The sequence below is a fragment of the Pezoporus occidentalis genome, unplaced genomic scaffold (assembly GCF_034315485.1).
Source record: "Pezoporus occidentalis ecotype Australia unplaced genomic scaffold, CSIRO_AGI_Poc_V1 ctg19, whole genome shotgun sequence".
NCBI classification, from domain to species: domain Eukaryota; kingdom Metazoa; phylum Chordata; class Aves; order Psittaciformes; family Psittacidae; genus Pezoporus; species Pezoporus occidentalis.
This window is the reverse complement of record NW_026913748.1, coordinates 1880243-1889543: the sequence shown is the minus strand read 5'-3', so window position 1 is coordinate 1889543 and position 9301 is coordinate 1880243. Positions and strand designations below refer to the sequence as shown.

The window sequence follows — 9301 nt, the reverse complement described above, 5'->3', positions numbered from 1 at the left end:
GTGGAGGATACAGTACAGGCACGTTCATAGACTCAAGGCTAGTCATTAACTAATTAATGTATGGGAACATTTAAGTTTTTTCCATCTGATTCTGCAGAGTTATTAGGCAATACTTGCTTATAGCCTTTTTTCACTTTCCTCCCAAATTACCCCCCAACAACCCAAACTCCCAGCAGAATAAAGAGCACAAGTACTCTATCTTCCCTTTTTTCCTCTTACTGTAAGCAAAAATATTTGCCGAGTTTCGATTTTTTTATACAAGCAAATGTATAGAGGGTGTTTTTTTTCTTTTAAGTTATCTAATAGGTTTCAGAACGATTGTTTCCTTTGCAACCATGCAAATCCTCCTTTTCCAGCCACGGCATGTCAGCGGGGGCAGCGGCGGGGGTGTGTGTGAGCGTTGGTGCAGCCCCGGCAGGACTACAACCCCCAGCATGCCTAGCGCGGGGCAGTGGGGGAAGGGAAGTGAGGGAGGCAATGGGGGTTCTGGGGGTTGTAGTCCGCCTGGCCGTCCCTCGCTGCCGGCCCGAGGGCAGCTATCCAGGCACCTGGCTGTTCCGTGGGAGCAGCTATGGCTCCTCTCCGCACCCCTCCCCTCGGGCTGTTGCAGCGCAGCTGCCTTCTGGCAGCCCGACCAGGAACCGGTGAAGGAGGCATAGGGGGAATATAAAGGTAGGCATCTCCTCGGGTTTGCTCTGGAGTTGGCAAAAGAGGGGGGCTCTAAATCCTCTTCCTCCCCCGGTCCTCCTCGCCCAATGCTTTTGGCTGGGAGGTGTTGCCGTGTTCAACGTTCCCGTGGCACGTTGCTGGGCAAGTCATTGGGATGCTGTCTGCGGCATTAGCACGTGGGACTGGCTGTGTAGGGATGTCGTTCCCCCTTGCAGCTGTGGGTAGAAGTGTGGCTGTTGGCTCTTACGTAAAGGTTAGTGGGAATAAATGATCATTCAATCTTAGAAGAAGGTGGGGGAGGGAATCACACTGCTTGTAGGGACTGCAAATCTCTATTGAAAAAAAGTCTTATAAGATCCAGCTTCTTGCTGAATTTAAGGTTGCTTTTTATTTATTTTTTTCCTTTTAAGTTGACTTCTAAGGTCTTAGAAAAGAGAAACAGCCAAATACAAGTTTTGCATAAGTGGCTGCAGAAGCCTTTGCCTACATATTTTCCTTATTGCAGTGTTCTGCTGTTTGCTGAACTGAAGGCAACTGAAAGTCTCAGGCTGCGCAGATCACTACAGTGAAAATCCCTGGAAATACTTCAGTTTCATCCTGCTGCTTAATAAAACAGAGCAGTGGTCAGGATAGTGCAGGGAGGAGAAACAGCTTTGTGTGCTTCACAGGTCAGGCGAAACACTCCTGAACATTTGGCTGTGATCCTCTGACAAGCAGGTGCCTAGGAAGTGATTCCAGCCTTGCCATTACACCTGAGTGTAAATTTGCCAGAGAGTTTTAGGAAGTACTTTGTACAAGGATGTTCTGCAGGCCTCCCAGGGCTGAATGTGCATCTGATGGTGATCCCCAATGAATAAGGAGTGGGTTCAGTGACACAGTTATAGCCTGATGGTCCTTTCCTACAAATAGTTTACTAATTATGCTGAAGACCGCAGATTTGCTGTGTGCAGCGCTGATGGCCAGTGACGCTGTTTCTCAGCTACTGCTTCTGGGATGGGACAGCAAGCAGTGTGCACACTGAAGGCCGGAGGAGAAGAGTGCGAGATTTTAGTTAAGGCTAACAATGCAAGACCCTTTTTAAATGAAAAAGGTGGAAGCAAAAACCTACTAGGAGTCAGTCCTAGTAAAAGCCTCACCCAAAAGAAGATGCAGAAGCAGTTCTCAGTTCCACTGGCGATTGTGTTGTCCTTTTAATGGTAGTAAAATGGCTTTGTTGTTAATGTCTGCAGTTGCTGCCAAATGCTGAACAGGTCTTGACAATGAGGCAGTTCCCTTCCTGCACAGAGACTCAATGCCTCTGGGTCAACATGGAGGTATGGCTTTTGGGTGTGTTGGGTTTGCACACAGTGGGTACCAGGGCTGCTATTGTATGGAAAGGCGGAAGCAGAAAGCTAGTGAGTGGGTGTTCTTCATGAATGAAGCATGCAGAAAAATTAAACACAGTGGCCTCAAATAGTTACCCACAAGGAGGGGATTCACACCTACCATAAGAATGCTATAGCAAACGTTAGAGATGATGGTGAGAAGTGCTAAACTTTTTGCTAGCTAATTCATTACCTTAAAAAATCCAGCAGCTGTAATGGGGATGGCTTATGGGCTGCTTTTCACATGAAGTTTTTCATATACCTCATAGGCTTCTGGTGTATCTGATTCTTTCACTGTTTACGTTACAAATGGTGCTGCTAGTATGTATGTAGTAGAAAGTAATTTGTGGGGGCGTATGAACCTGAAAGCATTCCCTGCACGTTCAAGAAACTTTCCAACATGTGAGCATCACTACTATAAAAACCAGGAACTGTATCTGCATGCAGGCTTGCTGTGTTTTGGATATTACCTTGCAAGCTGACACCACATGTGCCAACTTAACCCAGGTGATGGGAGCCACTGCAGGACTGGCATCTCAAAAGCAGCAGCATGCCTGGGGATGCCACCAAAACCCTGGGGCAGAGCAGGTGCCTGAGGAGGAGGATGGTGGTCGTGGGACCTCCTGTTGCGCTGAGCCCCATGTGTGCAGCAGCAGTGGTGGGTGCCCCTCTCCTCTCCCTCCTGGCAGTGTCAGCAAAAGGCATGGACCTCCCTACTCCACCTTTCCCCATCTGCCAGTCAGGCTGCAGTGTCTGAAACAGGCGTGGGTTTTCATGTTTATCCAGCCTCAGCATACTTCCCAGAAAGCAGTTGTGTTGGTTTTGTTTTACTTTCCTCATAGATAACAGAAGTCAAACAATGTGATGTGGCTAATGGGATTATATTGACCCACCTCTGCCGTTGCTATTAATATCTGAAGAAATTCCCAAATGTCGTAGGCCTAATGATACTGTAGTTGCCTGCCCATCTTTCTCTTGCCAAACAGACTGGGGTCTTTTTATGTTAGCAAGTCTAATAATTGCTAGTCCAAATTTTGCTCCTTGGCAGCGTTAAGGAGCTAGGAACTACATTATATATTGAAGGGAACCTACAGAGGATATATAGAAACTATGCATTTTTACAGTGGATAGTGTATTGATTTGCAATGTCATTTGAACCATATCTAAACAGCCAATTGTTTTCCTTTTTTTTTTTTGAGAAAAGGAGGCTGAAGGGATATGGGGGCAGGTGTTGTCCTTTTCGTGCTGACTGTAGAAACATAACCCATCCTTTTTGAAAAAGTGCATTCAGAATCCAACCCCAACGAGCAGGCTACTAAATTTCAGTTGTTGTTTTTTGTCATTATTGCAATTGCAGTAACTCTGTAAGACAAGACAAAAGGTTGCTCTTTCCACTTTGAGCTCTTTCCATCCTCTGCTTTTACAGCAAAGATTACCCAGAGCAATGTATACATCTGTCTGTTCTAAGTGTAGAAATATATATTGTTCATACCTTGTCAATGTATATGCTGGAAAACAGAAGCTGAATTTATAGCTATATTTCCTCTCTGCCGGGGCTTTTAGAGTTGAGTGTTTCAGCATTTCCATTATAAACCCCTGTTTTCTGAGGTTTGTAACAGTTTTGAAGGGCGTAGCGGTCTTGAACCATAATAGAAAGCATGTAATGTTGCATTTACAGTACAGCTGTAACTGCACATTAAGGACTGTAATCTTCTCAGTGTACCCACAATGCTCCAATAAGGTTAATTGGAGTTACATATGCTAAGAGAAAAACAGTGTTTTACCCTTGGAGTTGGTGCTCTCCATCCAGAGACCTGAGAGCATCACACAGGGATGGAATTCATATACCTACACCACACTTATAAAAATGCCATTATCTTCTACACCATTAAAATACTTGTGCTCATTTGCAGAGGCCACTCTCAGCCCCCGCTTCCCTCATTCACTGTATCACTGCTCTACAGGGAAAACAAGGTAAAGGGGACTGCAAGAAACTGTATTTTAGTGTATGTATGGCAAAGCTTTTGTCCTGTCCAGTGGTGTTTCTGCTGTTACTGCCCTTGGATTCAGGTCTTGTATAAACCTATGTCCCATCTGAAACCCATTTTTTCCATTTCCAGTCAGTTTACTCCACCTGGCATCTTGCATGTATGTGTCAATTTGCTTATGAATATAAAGTAAATGAATTACAGTTCACCATAACATCCCACTGTCCCTGAGCTGTCTGAAGTAGTCCTAGCTCCGTACATCTGGGTAGTTGCTGGCTTCTCTAGTTAACCTGAACTGCCACAGAGCAGAGACTCTGAAGGAGAAAGCACCCTATACATGAGGGTACCTGTCCAACAGGTCTGGCTCTCTAAGCTGCATCTCTTCCACGCACCTAGTTTAAATTTTTGTTGATGGCTGTAGGACTCCGTGTGGGTCAGAGATCCCATCATGCTGGTTCAGTTGCTGTGTGAGTGTAACCATCAGAGCTGGGTGAGGGGGAAGTGACTGCAGGTAGTGGTGTTCTGAGATTAGATGAATAGTTTAAAAGGGATGGTGAGGAGGAGGAGCTGAAGCTAAAAGTGGCCTGTTGCCAGAGCTGCTGGCTATGCACATACTAGAGCTGATTTATCATTGCAACTGCTCACTTGAGCTTGTTGCACTTAATTGTATGAAAGTAAAGAAAGCAGCAGCAGCATGTTACGAGTAGAAAGCAACTTCTAAGAATTGTTTAAACTCCTCCCCCCCCCCCCCCCCCCCCCCCCCCAAGATTCTTGGAGCTTGAAGACTTTATTTGGCTCTCTGGTGAGTACAAAGCCATCCTCTCAGATTGTCGTGAAGCCATGTTTTTCCACAAACTGTAGCTCTGATCAGCAGCAAGTAAAACAACAAAGTATGATGGCTGAAAGTTTTGTTCCATGGTATCTGACACCAGGACACAGGGATTACTTCTTCATTTTTGTATTTCAATGAAACTGAAAAGAATACACGCTTCATTTTGCACTAGCCCAGCCACAGTCTAAAGTTGTGCTTATCTGCCACTTGGTAGAAGGCAGCACAATGTAGGAAGGGGACAGGAGGCCGGACTCAGTGTGAACCTTACGCTTAGATCCCACCTATGCTTCAGTCCAAGAAAAAAAAGTTCAAACAAGTGTCAGCAGGGTTGAAATCTTCTAAGTTCTTGCTGTTTCAACTCATATGTCACGTTATTTAGTGTTCCACTTAACCACTCTTCCCATGGCTAGGAGGCCAACTTATTGGGTTCATGCCCTTCTGAAAGTATGGCTAACCTCAAGCATGCAGAAATCACAAATTTACTCTCAGATTCATGAGGCTGCAAGAAAAACATGCATTTTTTTTTAATTGAGCAATTAAAACAGTTTAATTAGTATTTTAGCCCTAATCCTTTGAGTTTCATGGATTTGCAAGATATTTTTTTCCTTGCTTTGAGTACTTGACTATCTTAACCCACAGTAAAATCTGTATTTGTCACAATTGCACAAATGAAGAACTAGCAGTTTAGCAAAAACCTGAACTAAGCCAAGACTTGCAGTAAGAACTTGAAATTTGGAAATGCTGGTTTTGTGATTGTATAAATTTGTTTTTTCCACTTTTTTCTGCCCCCTCACCGGTTATGCATGTCTGTGGTATGACATATCTGCTGAGAATGAGAGAGCTGAAGGGATTTCTGATTTGCTGAATTAGTGTACAAGTGGTCAGCAGAAAGGACTGCAGCAAAAGTGGACGGTGGGATTGAGTGCGCCCTCAGAAGTTTGCTGACGACACCAAGCTGTGTGGTTCGGTTGATACACTGGAGAGAAGGAATGCCATCCAGAGGGACCTCGATACACTTGTGAGGTGGGCTGATGCCAACCTTATGAAGTCTAACCATGCCAAGTGCAAGGTTCTACACCTGGGTCAGAGCAATCCCAGGCACGGCTACAGGTTGGGCAGAGAAGAGATTCAGAGCAGCCTTGCGGAGAAGGACTTGGGGGTGTTGGTCGATGAAAAAATGAACATGAGCAGGCAGTGTGTGCTTGCAGCCCAGAAAGCCAACCGTATCCTGGGCTGCATCAAAAGGAGCGTGACCAGCAGGTCGAAGGAGGTGATCCTGCCCCTCTACTCTGCTCTTGTGAGACCTCACCTGGAGTATTGTGTGCAGTTCTGGTGTCCTCAGCATAAAAAGGACATGGAACTGCTGGAACAAGTCCAGAGGAGGGCCACGAGGATGATCAGGGGACTGGAGCAGCTTCCGTATGAAGACAGGCTGAGAAAGTTGGGGCTGTTCAGCCTGGAGAAGAGAAGGCTGCGTGGAGACCTCATAGCAGCCTCCCAGTATCTGAAGGGGGCCTATAGGGATGCTGGGGAGGGACTCTTCATTAGGGACTGTAGTGAGAGTACAAGGGGTAATGGGTTAAAACTTAAACAGAGAAAGTTTACATTGTATATAAGGAGGAAACTCTTTCCTGTTAGGGTGGTGAGGCACTGGAATAGGTTGCCCAGGGAGGTTGTGAATGCTCCATCCCTGGCAGTGTTCAAGACCAGGTTGGATGAGGCCTTGGGTAGCATGGTTTAGTGTGAGGTGTCCCTGCCCATGGCAGGGGGTTGGAACTAGATGATCTTAAGGTCCTTTCCAACCCTAACTATTCTATGATTCTATGAAAAAAGCCATGAATGGGAGAGCAGAAAAGGCTGAGCTAGATAAAGACATCTATATATTACATGTACTCTTCTGCAGCCTATAAGGGACTGCAATTTCTGTGTTAGTTACCTGTGCTCCCTTTCATATAGGTGAGGAAGACCTTTGGGAATATTTGGCATGATCTACCAAGAATCATTCATCATGTTTTGCATAAATTTAAGCAATGAATAACTCCTGGATAGGGGCATGAGTGAAGATAAGTCTTTTCAATGTACTTATATTGTCCCTACATTGCCCCCATAGAGTGAAGGTGCTATATGTCCTCTTGACACAGCTCCATGTATTCCAGTGTCCCACAGGTTTTGTGTTCTTACTGCTATCTGAAAGTATCCAGCATAACTGTTCAAACTGCAGTTACTGTCATTTTGAAGTATTTGTTGTGGGGAGCATTTTCAAAGGCAAGAGAGGCAAGAGTTCACCAACCTCCCTGTGATGCCTGTCTACAGATATCAGAGCAGCATTACCAAACCCCACACTTTGTGTTCTCCAGGAGAACTTCCTGTGTCCTATGAAGAGATATTTCTGCAGCTTAAAAGAGAAGTTTTGTAGACGCCACTAAAGAATTGCTGAAGAACTGGGATTGGTCCTCAGTGATTGCTTTGAACTGCAATTTGAGTCCCTTTGCAGTCTTATTGCTGTTCTACATATGGGTATAAACTAATAGCTTCTAGGCTTCTTGAAGTATGTAACCCATTATTGTGGCAACAGTATTTGTCTGACTTAATTTTGACCTTTCTTTTCTCTTTGTGCCAGTTTACCACCTCTTCTGTGCTGAGATTAGGTGGTAAAGCCTGAGTTATAATGCCTGTCCTGGGACTGGCGTGTTTGTATTGTTTATTAGACTGAACATTCTTTTGCTCTTTCTTTTTGCTATCTCATTAATCTTGGAGGGATAATTGCATCAAATCTCTCCAATTTTCAGCAATTAAGAGATGAAGAATAAAGGCAGAGCTGATGCTGCCCATAATTCCCAAATGGGACCTGATTCTGCCATTCTTGTCAGCCTGAAGGCCGTAACCCATGGGAACATTCTCCATTCACATCTATGGGGCTTATTCTGGAAGCATGTGCTATTTGAAAAAGCAGTGGTGGGCCTCAGGTGAGGAATGCTTCTTTACCTCATTTGGGTTCAAGATTTTTGAGACTTGGTGCCTTCCCCATTTCATCATGTTGAGTTTTGACAGGGTACTGATAAATGTGTTGTATTAGTGAATTTATTTTTTCAAATACCATACTTCCCTGTGTCTGTCATTATCTTTTTACCTGTTCCACTCTGTTGAGCCTGTCATATCCTTGAGGCCACCAATAGATCTTAATTGTCCTGACAGGCTTCACCTGAGACCCCTCACCTACACTCTACCCATGGGCCAAGGAGCTACATTAAGGTCATGTCTGGGGCTTCAGTTGCTGCCTTAACCTACTGGATGGCTCTTGGTCCTGGCTCACCCTTTTCAGTGCTTCTGGACTATGTTACCTGCCTCCCACATTCAGCCCAGTGGGCCTGCACCCCTTGGAGAGGGCTGTTCTACATAAGGGTTGCCTTCAGCTCCCATCCTCTCCACCTTCCTGGCCCTGGCAACCCACCTCCAGGGCACATATGAATGGTCTGTATCAGCAATCTGGTGCTTTTGAAAGAGGTACAGAGCACCATGTTCTTCTAGCTTTTGTTTTGACCTTTTTGCAATCAGAATGCAGGATGGGTGACTGCCGCTAGGCTCCTGTGGCCTCCTGGTCAGATCTGCCTCTTCTTGGCTGCCTTTGTCCTTTCTATTTGTTCTTCAACTCCCTTTCTCCCATTAGGGCAACTCGAAGGATGCACTGGCTGGGGTTTCTCCATCTGGCAATCCAGGAGCCATAACACTGCTCTGTGCAATGATGATTGCTGTAGCTAATTGCCTCCGAGGTGGCTGCCCCATTTTTAAGGAGGTTGTGTGTAATCTTTCTCTAAAGAAATCTCTTTATATCATATTGAAAGGATTCCTCAATAAAATTATTGAACTGCAAACTGGAGAGGTAAGGTGGGGAATGTAGTAGCTAGAGATAGCGCATGTAGCTCTTGAAATATTCCCCTTAATTGGGGAAAACCAGCATTCTACATCTTCCTATTGGCATAGTGAAGAAAAAGACCAGACTTTATATGTTTTGGTGTCAATCCCATGAGCTAATGGATGAAAGAGAAGTTGATATGCACAGTTTAGTTAATTAAGATACAGAACAAGGTGCTTCTGTTAAGTTCTTCACAGTTCTTTTGACCTGTGGTCCAGCATTGAAACATAGTTTGGAGAATTCAAGCCTTAATTTTGCTATCTAAAGTAGGTTTTCGATCAAAGACAGACAGGTATTTTTCATGGTGTTAAAAAGCTTCACAGAAGAATTTATAACTTGTTCTTACCATGATATTGTTACAAAGGCAAACATTTATATGGCTCTCTGCAACTGCAAGACTAGTCTAGGCAGGATTCTTTGGCTTTTGCTATCAATGTGGAGCTATTGATCCGTGAACATAAATCCTTACTTATCTCCAGTCAAGTTTATAGGACAATGAAATTATAGGATTGCTTGAATCAATCAATGTTTCTAA

General features: G+C 44.6%; 1 protein-coding gene across 2 annotated transcripts in view; it reads left to right on the top strand.

The window, feature by feature from the left end:
* The first annotated feature begins 555 nt into the window (after positions 1-555).
* Positions 556-9301, top strand: part of TBXAS1 (thromboxane A synthase 1) — a 238982-nt gene continuing 230236 nt past the window's right edge. The window contains exon 1 of one of the 2 annotated variants that reach the window (XM_062616406.1): positions 556-672. The gene's annotated coding sequence lies outside the window, so the exon portion shown is untranslated. Of the gene's footprint in view, positions 673-905; positions 923-9301 lie in introns of those variants that run through there. The other variant, XM_062616407.1, reaches the window with a different exon arrangement.